Source organism: Aotus nancymaae, unplaced genomic scaffold, assembly GCF_030222135.1.
Source record: "Aotus nancymaae isolate 86718 unplaced genomic scaffold, 86718_ANA_hifiasm-v0.15.2.pri h1tg000011l, whole genome shotgun sequence".
NCBI classification, from domain to species: Eukaryota; Metazoa; Chordata; class Mammalia; order Primates; family Aotidae; genus Aotus; species Aotus nancymaae.
In genome coordinates, this window is record NW_026988422.1 from 86,517,368 (window position 1) to 86,527,723 (window position 10,356).

The window sequence follows — 10,356 nt, forward strand, 5'->3', positions numbered from 1 at the left end:
GCATCGGCAGGCGGGTGCCAGGGAGCCCAGGGGCGTCTGCGGGCCATCCCTCTGCCCTCCTCCCCGACACCTGCTTCTGGACCAGCGCTCATCCCTCGGAGGCCGTGGGCCTGGGGGCTGGGTTCGGCCAAGCTACGTTGCAGGTGCTCCCCACGCCGCACCGGGCTGGCAGGGGAGGGCTATCAGCCTGCACACCCGGCACCCACCCCGGGTCCAGTTGGGCCAGAACTTTTTGTTCAAGAGAAAGCTAAGGCTGTTTTTTCCAGAATCCGCTTTGCAGGGTTCCTCTTCTCCAGGGACCGCAGCTCACAGGGCCCTTCCTTCAATGGTTTCATTTACTCTTTAACTTGTAGCGAAAGGAACGTTGATTCAAGACAATCCCTATCAGAATCCCAGCTGTCTTCTTTGTAGGAATTAAGCTGATCTTAAAATTCACGTGGAAGAGTCTGAATTGGCGGTGAGCGGAGCCTGAGGTCGCTGGGGACCTTGCCCCACTGGGCCTTGCCCGAGATGGACAGCCGGATTCCTTACGATGACTACCCGGTGGTTTTCCTGCCTGCCTATGAGAGTCCTCCAGCATGGATTCCTTCTCATGAGAGGGTACACCACCCAGACTACAACAATGAGTTGACCCAGTTTCTGCCCCGAACCATCACACTGAAGAAGCCTCCTGGAGCTCAGTTGGGATTTAACATACGAGGAGGAAAGGCCTCCCAGCTAGGCATCTTCATGTCCAAGGTGATTCCTGACTCTGAGGCACATAGAGCAGACAAGGGACCAAGTTCTACCTGTGAGTGATGTGGATCTCCAAGATACTGAGCACAGCAAGGCTGCTGAGATCCTGAAGACAGCTCGTGAAATCAGCATGCGTGTCCGCTTCTTTCCCTGCGATTACCATCACGAAAAGCAGCGGGCTGTGCCCTAGAGAGCTGCAGCCCACAGCCCTTCACGTGGACTCTGCCACGACGTGCGAGCCAGACTTCAGGGGAGCTGCTTCTACCTTCAGCCCTTCCCTGTAACAGCGGAGTTGGTAGGATGGGGAGACAGCTAACCAACTGCATTACCCAAACTGTATCGCGCTTTTAGTTCCCTAGTTTTCTAGGTGAGCTTCATTCCCTGAAAGGAGAAGGATGATGATATCTAGGCATAACCCAGCCTGTGAGGAACGTAGTTAGGAAAGACAACTGACATTTATTGAATACCACGTACTAGTCCCTTACACATGTCGTATTTTAATTATAGAAATCAGTAGCAAAAAGAATCTTGGGGACTTCCCATCTGACTTGCCTGGCCATCGCATCCCATCCTTGTACTACCAGAGGTTTCATACCCTTTGGAGACTCCAATGAGACCGTTTTCACCCCTTCCTCCTCTGAGCCTCTCCCCGCAAAAGTAAAACACAACGCTGAAGAAAAAAAACAAAAATTCACGTGGAAACTCAAGGAACCCAGACAGCCAAACAACCCTGAAAACGAGCAGATTGGAGGAGTCACACTTTCTGATTTCACAATTTACCACAAAGCTGCAGTAATCAGGCCGGTGTGTGCCCGTATAAGGCAGACACACAGACCAGCACGACAGAGCCGAGAGGCCAGAAAGGAACTCTCACATCTGGGGGTCACCTGATTTTGATGAAAGTGCCTTGGCTCTCCTCAGAATCAACTGACCCCCCAAATGTGAAGGTGAAGCGGGGGAAGAACAGTCTTTCCTCCAGCTGGGATAGCTGATAGCCACAGGCATGGAGCCCTACTTCACATCACAAACAAAACGTAAATGAAAACGTGTCAGGACCCTTTCAGTTAAAACATTATACCTAATCTCAAATCCACATTGCAACTAGCCTTTAATCCACATGTTAACCAATGTTTGATTGTGACTAATCTTGTAAATGAAAGAATCTTTAACTAATCATGATAACTAAGCTTCAAACACGTCCGGTTTTGGTGTGGTGTCAAGGAAGAATAGTCGCGACTGTCTAAAAACGGTGCTGAATTACTCCTCCCTTCCCAACAGCACGTCACAACAGACGAACGCAGAAGCAACGTGACACTCCACGCGTCTCCCGCCAAGCCAGGCATTAAAGATATTGACAAACACGTAAGATCACGCCGCCCTTATTGTTAACTTTGTTGTTGTGGTTTCAGAGCATAATTACTAAGCTGGGCGTGGTGGCTCACGCCTGTAATCCCAGCACTTTGGGAGGCCAAGGCGGGTGGATCACAAGGTCAGGAGTTCGAGACCAGCCTGGCCAAGATGGTGAAACCTCGTCTCTACTAAAAATACAAAAATTAGCTGGGTGCGGTGGCAGGCACCTGTAATTACAGCTACTTAGGAGGCTGAGGCAGGAGAATCACTCAAACCAGGGAGGCAGAGGTTGCAGTGAGTCAAGATCACACCACTGCCCTCCAGCCTGGCGACAGAGTAAGATTCTGTCTCAAAAAAACAAAAACAAAAACAAAAACAAAATTACTAATGTTAACATGTTATGGGTTTATCATTCTTTTAAGATAAATATTATTTCTAAACAAATACTTTTAAAATATGAATTGACTTTCAAATGTATCTATTTATACAGTCATGTGTTGCTTAAGAACAGGATACGTTTTGAGGCATGTCATTAGGCAGTTTTGTGGTTGTGTGAACATCATGACAGAGACCTGGATGAGACAGCCTACTTCACACCTGCACAGCGTGTGACTGTACTGAACACTGCAGGCAACTGTGACACAATGGTAAGTATTAACATTTGTTGATCTAGGCAGGGCGCGGTGGCTCACACCTGTAGTCCGAGGCAGGTAAATCACCTGAGGTCAGGAGTTCAAGACCAGCCTGGCCAACATGGTGAAACCCCATCTCTACTAAAAATACAAAACTTAGCCAGGTGTGGTGGCAGGCCCCTGTAATCCCAGCTACTCGGGAGGCTGAGGCAGGAGAATCACTTGAACCCAGGAGGCAGAGACTGCAGTGAGCCAAGATCACGCCATTACTCCAGCCTGGGTGACAGAGCCAGACTCTGTCTCAAAAAAAATAGAAAAGTATTTGTGTATCTAAACAGATATAAACAAAGACAAGGTACAGTAAAAGTATGGTATAAAAAATATAAAATGTCACACAGGTATGGGGCACTTCTGGAGCTTGCAGGACTGGACGTGGCTCTGGGTGAGTCATGAGTGGATGGTGAGGGAATGGGAAGGCCCGGGACACCACTGGCCATTACTGTAGACTTTATCAACGCTGGACACTGAGGCCACACTACGTTTATAAAAGCTATTTTTCCTTCTTTGCTAATAAATCAGCCTTAGCTTACTGTAATGGTTTAACTTCATATACGTTTTCCTTTTTTTTTTTTTGAGACAGAGTCTGGCACTGTCACCCTGGTTGGAGTTCAATGGCGCCATCTCCGCTCACTGCAATGTCTGCGTCCCAGGTTCAAGCAATTCTCCTGCCTCGGCCTCCCAAATAGCTGGGGTTACAGGTGTCCTCCACCATGCCCAGCTAATTTTTTGTATTTTTAATAGAGACGGGGTTTCACTATGTTACCCAGGCTGCTCTTGAACTCCTGACCCCGTGATCCACCCACCTCGGCCTCCCAGTGTGCTGGGATTACAGGCGTGAGCCACCACACCTGGCTAATTACACTTTTTACTTTTTAAAAAATATTTGGACTCTTTTGTAATAACACTTAGCTTAAAACAGAAACACATTGTACACCTGTATAAAAATAGTTCCTTTATTTATATCCTTATTCTGTAAGCTATTTTCTGTTTTTCTGGTTTTTGTTTTTTTCTTTTTTGAGATGGAGTCTTGCTCTGTTGCCCAGGCCAGAATACAGTGGTGCAATCTCGGCTCACTGCAACCTCTGCCCCTCCTGGGTTCAAGCGATTCTTCTGCCTCAGCCTCCAAAGTAGCTGGAACTACAGACACATGTAACCACACCCGGCTAATTTTTGTATTTTCAGTAGAGATGGGGGTTTCATTACGTTGGCCAGGCTGGTCTTGAACTCCTGACCTCAAGTAATCTGCCTGCCTCGGCCTCCCAAAGTGCTGGGATTACAGGCGTGAGCCACCTCGCCCAGCCATATAAATCCTTTTTCCTTTTTTTTTTTTTTTGGCTCACCGTAACCTCCGCCTCCAGGGTTCAAGCAATTCTCCCGCCTCAGCCTCCCGAGTAGTTGGGATTACGGGCACGCACCACCATGCCCAGCTAATTTTGTATTTTTGGTAAAGACAGGGTTTCTCCATGTTGGTCAGGCTGGTCTCGAACTCCTGACCTCAGGTAATCCACCCACCTTGGCCTCCCAAAGTGCTGGGACTACAGACGTGAGCCACTGCATCCGGCCTTTTTTACTTTTTAAACTTGTTTTGCCAAAAAGTAAGACACAAGCACACACGTTAGCCTAGGCCTACTCGGGGCGAGTGCCTCCCACCTCACATCCGGCCCACGGAGGTCTTCGGGGGCAATGGCAGGCATGGGTTGTCATCTCCTACGATAACGCCGTCTTCTGGATGGCTGCTGGAGGACCTGCACAAGGCCGTTTTAAGTAAACTTATTTGTAATAAGTAGGCGCGCACGCTAAAACAATGACCAAACATCCCGTGTAGTAAATCCACAAACCACATGGCTGTTTATCACGATCACCGTGGTGCACAGTTGCCTGTGCTAGACTTGGACATGACCAAAGGTGCAGTGTGTTTGCCTACAGCAGCCCCACCGCAAACAGCCTGCAGCGCATGCCCGCAGGGCCACCCCTCGGGGACCGAGGTGGATGGAAGTGCCGGCCGGCATTCCGCTCACTGTCCACCACGTGGCACCTTTGCCCAGGTGAAGCCCCAGGGAGCAGAACTGAGCCTCCCCTTGGAAGAGAGGTGAAAATCTGACCGAGTAGCTGGGATTACGAGCACCCGCCACCACACCCAGCTGATTTTTGTATATATGCGCCCACAAATACACATGAAATCACATTTCCCCTGCACGCCGCGGCCCCTCCCGCATCTTCTCTTTCATCCTTCTTAGGATTGCCAGATTTAGCAACACAAAGGCAGGACACCTGTTACATTTGAATTTCAAGTGAATACTTTTTTTTCAGTATGTGTACATCCCATACAATATTTTGAACATACATACTTTAAAAAAGTATTTGTCCATCTTGGCCAACATGTGAAACCCGTCTCTACTAAAAATACAAAAATTAGCTGGGCGTGGTGGTGTGCGCCTGTAGTCCCAGCTACTCAGGAGGCCGAGGCAGGAGAATCGCTTGAACTGGGGAGGCAGAGGTTACAGTGAGCCGAGATGGCGCCACTGCACTCTAGCCTGGCGACAGAGTGAGACTCTGTCTCAAAAAAAAAAAAAGTATTTGTTACTTATCTGAAATGCAAATATAACTGGGTATCCTGCATTTCACCTGGCAACGCTAGTTCCACCCTGTTATCATCTTAAAACTGCTGGTTACAACCCTCTGACCCAATGCTACAACCTTCAGTGAGTCCCAGTCCCCACTTCCTTAGGCCAGGGACCTGGAGTATCTCATTCCACAGGGGAACTCACAGTCGGGAGGAATTCAGATCCCCCTTCCAAGGCCCACGGGTCAGCAGATTTGGGGTGCGTGCACGCCGCAGGAAGAAACATCTTTAAAGATATTTAAAGATGACTCTGCAGACCAGGCGCGGTGGCTCATGCCTGTAATCCCAGAACTTTGGGAGGCTGAGGCAGGAGGATCACTTGGAGTCAGGAGTTCGAGACCAGCCTCAGCAACATGGTGAAACCCCATCTCTACTACAAAAATTAGCCGAGTGTGGTGCGGTGGCTCACACTTGTAATACAGCACTTTGGGAGGCCAAGGCAGGAGGATCACAAGGTCAGGAGTTGAAGACCAGCCTGGCCAACATGGTGAAACCCTGTCTCTACTAAAAATACAAAAATTAGCTGGGCATGGTGGCGGGCACCTGTAATCCCAGCTACTTGGGAGGCTGAGGCAGGAGAATCACTTGAACCCAGGAGGTGGAGGTTGCAGTGAGCTGAGATTGCACCACTGCACTCCAGCCTAGGGGACAGAGTGAGACTTTGTCTCAAAAAAAAAAAAAAAAAAAAAGCCCAACCCAAACTGGTGGGTAGCAAGGCCAGGCCAGAACCCAGAGCTCTGGGCTCCAAGCCAGCACCTGCTCCCAACACAGACAGAGGAGGAGCAGCTGGGCCTTAGCCGACCACTTCTACCTGGGCAGACCAGGCAGAGCGAGGGCACAGGAGGGAGGGAAGGCCTCTATGCAAACCAGTGCAGCCAGACAGAGGCGAGGGGCCCTGCTGCCGCCACCAAAGACAAAACTGAGCCTCGATCCATGCAGACTCCGGGAAATACGGGGCAGGTCCGTGACCCTGCGGGAAGGGAGTCAGTCAAACCCAAAATGTGGGACATGCTACAGGACAACTGACCCAGTTTCTTTAATGAGTCAATGGCATTAAACTAAGGAGGGGTGATAGTTCTAAATTAAAAGACACTTTCAAAGGACCCTAAGACGGCAGCGTATACCATGAGCAGATCTTATTTAGATCCTGATTTAAGTAGCTCAACTATAAAAAGAGCTTTTTTTTTGGAACAGAGCAATTTAATTTGGTACTTGGTACATTTAATGTGGTACTTGGAGATTCGATGATATTAATCCATTAATCCTCAATTTACCATCAGAGTCCAGTGAGTTGTTTTGGGTTTTTTTGTTTGTTTGTTTTTGAGATGGAGTTTCACTCTTGTTGCCCAGGCCTTAGTGCAATGGTGTAATCTCGGCTCACTGCAACCTCCGCCTCCCAGGTTCAAGTGATTCTCCTGCCTCAGCCTCTTAAGTAGCACGAGTATCAGCTGTGCGCCACCACACCCAGATAATTTTTTTGTATTTTTAGTAGAGACAGGGTTTCAGCATGTTGGTCAGGCTGGTCTCAAACTCCTGACCTCAAGTGATCTGCTTGCCTCAGCCTCCCAAAGTGCTGGGATTATAGGCATGAGCCACCATGCCCGGCCTATTTTTATTTTTTTAGTTTACTTGTTAAGTAGTTCTAGCAATGTATAACATTTGATAGTTCGTGAATTTTATTCTTTCTTAGAGACCTTCTACAGAACAAAACCCATTCTGTCTTACAATTCCTACATGGTTGGTTCAAGCCTTTTGTAAGATATATTTTGGAATCAGGGATCTTACTTTTCCTGTATCTTGAAATATTTTGCTATTCCATCATCCTGAGAATTATTTCATCATCACTCATCAAGTATTTCCAATTATGCGAAAAGAGAATAAATAACAAGAAAACAGAAAGCTGATGAACTTGCCTAAAAAACAGAGTGAGGCTGGTCATGGTGGCTCATGCCTGTAATCCCAGCACTTTGGGAGGCCAAGGCAGGCAGATCACCTGAGGTTGGGAGTTTGAGACCAGCCTGGCCAACATGCAGAAACCCCATCTCTACTAAAAATACAAAATTCCCCCTCCCTTCCCTTCTCCGCCATCGTGGTGCATGCTTGATTCCACTTCTCACCATGTCTTCTCACAAGACTTTCAGGATTAAGCGATTCCTGGCCAAGAAACAAAAGCAAAACTGTCCTATTCCGCAGGGGATTCAAATGAAAACTGGTAATAAAATCAGATACAACTCCGAAAGGAGACGCTGGAGAAGAACCAAGGTGGTCTATAGGAAATTGCACATGAGATGGCACACACACTTATGCTGTCTGAAGGTCACAATCATGTTACCATATCAAGCTGAAAATGTCACCATTATCTGGAGAGCTGGACGTGTTTTACTGGGAATTTATTTTTTCTCTCGGAATCTGTTATGAACAAAACCCCATCTTTAGAAAAAGAAAAAAGAAAAATTATCCAGGTGTGGTGGCACATGTCTGTAATCCCAGATACTCAGGAGGCTGAGGTGGGAGGATTGCTTGAGCCTGGGAGGTAGAGGCTGCAGTGAGCTATGATCACACCACTGCACTCCAGCCTGGGTCACAGAGCAAGACCCTATTTCTTTTAAAAAAAAAATGGGGGAGAAAGGATAGATAGCCACTCTGTCCCGTTAGCCAGAGGCTAATGATGATGGTGAAATTAATCAAACGGGAGAAATTTCAGTGAGGATTCAGATGACCAGATCCTAGACAAATTTTCGCAAATCCACATTTCCACGGACAAAAAGGAAATATTTGCCTTCAATTAACAGGCAGGACTTCACTCAATATTTTGTGATAAGAACTTGGACCACTGCATTTTGATAAAAGGACGCGTGATGCTATCCTTTCACATTTTTTGATGTTTGTGAACAAAATGGGATACATTTCATAAGTGGACAAATGCCAAAGGCAGGTGTTTATACAAAGATACTGAGAGAAAACAGACAATGGAAAATTTTTAATTAACTGAATTGATTGTTCTAATGGGTGTTAATAGATCAAAAAATGAAAATGTTTTGCAATCATGAAACAAAGAAAATGACCACACTCTCTCCAACAAAACGGTGTCAATGATTTCGAAAAGTTCACCCAAGTATCACATTTTGACAATATCAGTGCAAGAAGATGAAAAAGTAACATTAGTCTAGAAACCCCTAGAGGCGCAGCTGAAACCTGGAATTAGCATTTATAAGGTGGGTGAGTTCCAGGCTCCTGCAAGGCAGGGGATAAGTAGCTAGGTGCATTCAAAGGCCTTCAAAATCACAAACATGGAATAAAAAGTTGAGTTTGCTATGTTTTCATTCTAAAATGTCTAATGAAGCTGTATTTCACTATCCCTTTATTCTCACGTCTGCAAATGACCGACAGGGACACCTCAGAGATATTGCAGGTTCTGTACCGGACCACCGCAATAAAGCTGATACGCAGGAAAGTGAGTCACGTTTTCCAGTGCACATGAAAGTTATGCTTACACTGTAGTCTAGCTACAGTCTGTGACGTGTGCAATAGCATTTGTGTCTACAAAACAACGTACCTACCTTAAAGATTTTTATTTCCGGCTGGGTACAGTGGCTCACACCTGCAATCCCAGAATTTTGAGGGGCTGAGGCGGGTGGATCATTTGAGGCCAGGAGTTCAAGACCAGCCTGGGCAACACAGAGAGATCACATATGTTGAGATGGAGTCTTGCTCTGTCACCGGGCCAGAGTACAGTGGCGTGATCTCGGCTCACTGCAACCTCCGCTGCCCAGGTTCACGTGATTCTCCTGCCTCAGCCTCCAGAGTAGCTGGGACTACAGGCTCACACCACCACACCCAGCTAATTTTTGTATTTTTAGTAGAGACAGGTTTTCACCATGCTGGCCGGGATGGTCTTGATTGCTTGACCTCATAATCTGCCCACCTCGGCCTCCCAAAGTGCTGGGATTACATGTGTGAGCCACCACACCCAGCCTGTATATATACATACATATATATATATATGTATTTTTTTAATTGCTAAAAAATTCTAACAATCACGAGTGTTCAGTGAGTGGTGATCATTTTCCAGTGGGCGTCTTGCCTCGATGTTGACAGCTGCTGACTGATCAGGGTGGTGGCTGCTGAAGGTTGGGGTGGCCGTGGCAATTTCTTTTTTTTTTTTTTTGACACTTTAAAAGATTTTATTTTTCAATTGCTTAAAAACTCCAGACGTCCTTTTCCACCCCTCCCTGAATAATGGCAATGAGTTTCCTTCTCCCACACCTGTTTTAAAAAATTAAAGCTATATCCCTATATAAATGTGACTCAAGACTTTCTTCTACCATCCTCTCGAAGTCTTCTGAGATACCACAGTGGCAGCCTTGGGTGCTGACACGGTATTTATGATCAATGTCTGATTAAATCCATGACAATAATATTTAAACGTAACTTTTGATTGTTGTGCAAGGCTTTATCTGGAGCAAAGCAAATATTTTAATTTGGGATACTATTAACAAAATACCAAAGACTGGGTGCATTAAACAACAAACATTTAATTCTCACACTTCTCAAATATGGGCAGATTTGGTGTCTAGTGAGAGCCCTCTTCCTGATTCCTCATATGGCAGAGAAGGAAATTCTCTCTCTCTCGTTTCTTCTTATAAGGGTACTAAACCCATCATGTGGACTCCACCCTGGCGATCTAGTTACCTCCCCAAATCCCCACTTCCAAATACAGTATTCCCCCATTTGTCTGCAGTTTTACTGTCTGAGGTTTCAGTTACCTTCAGTCAACTGCAGTCCAAGAATATTAAGTGAAAAATTCCAGAAATAAACATTCACATAACTTTCCTTACAGTGCAGTTGACCCTTGAACAAACACAGCTTTGAACTGCGCAGGTCTACCTATATGCAAACCTTTTTCAATAAATATATTGAAAAAATGTTTTAAGATTTGAAACTATTTGAAAAAAC

At 46.3% G+C, this 10,356-nt stretch overlaps 1 pseudogene; it reads left to right on the plus strand.

Moving 5' to 3' along the window:
• The first annotated feature begins 496 nt into the window (after positions 1–496).
• Positions 497–925, plus strand: LOC105730090 (PDZ domain-containing protein 11-like; annotated as a pseudogene).
• Positions 926–10,356: the final 9,431 nt, after the last annotated feature.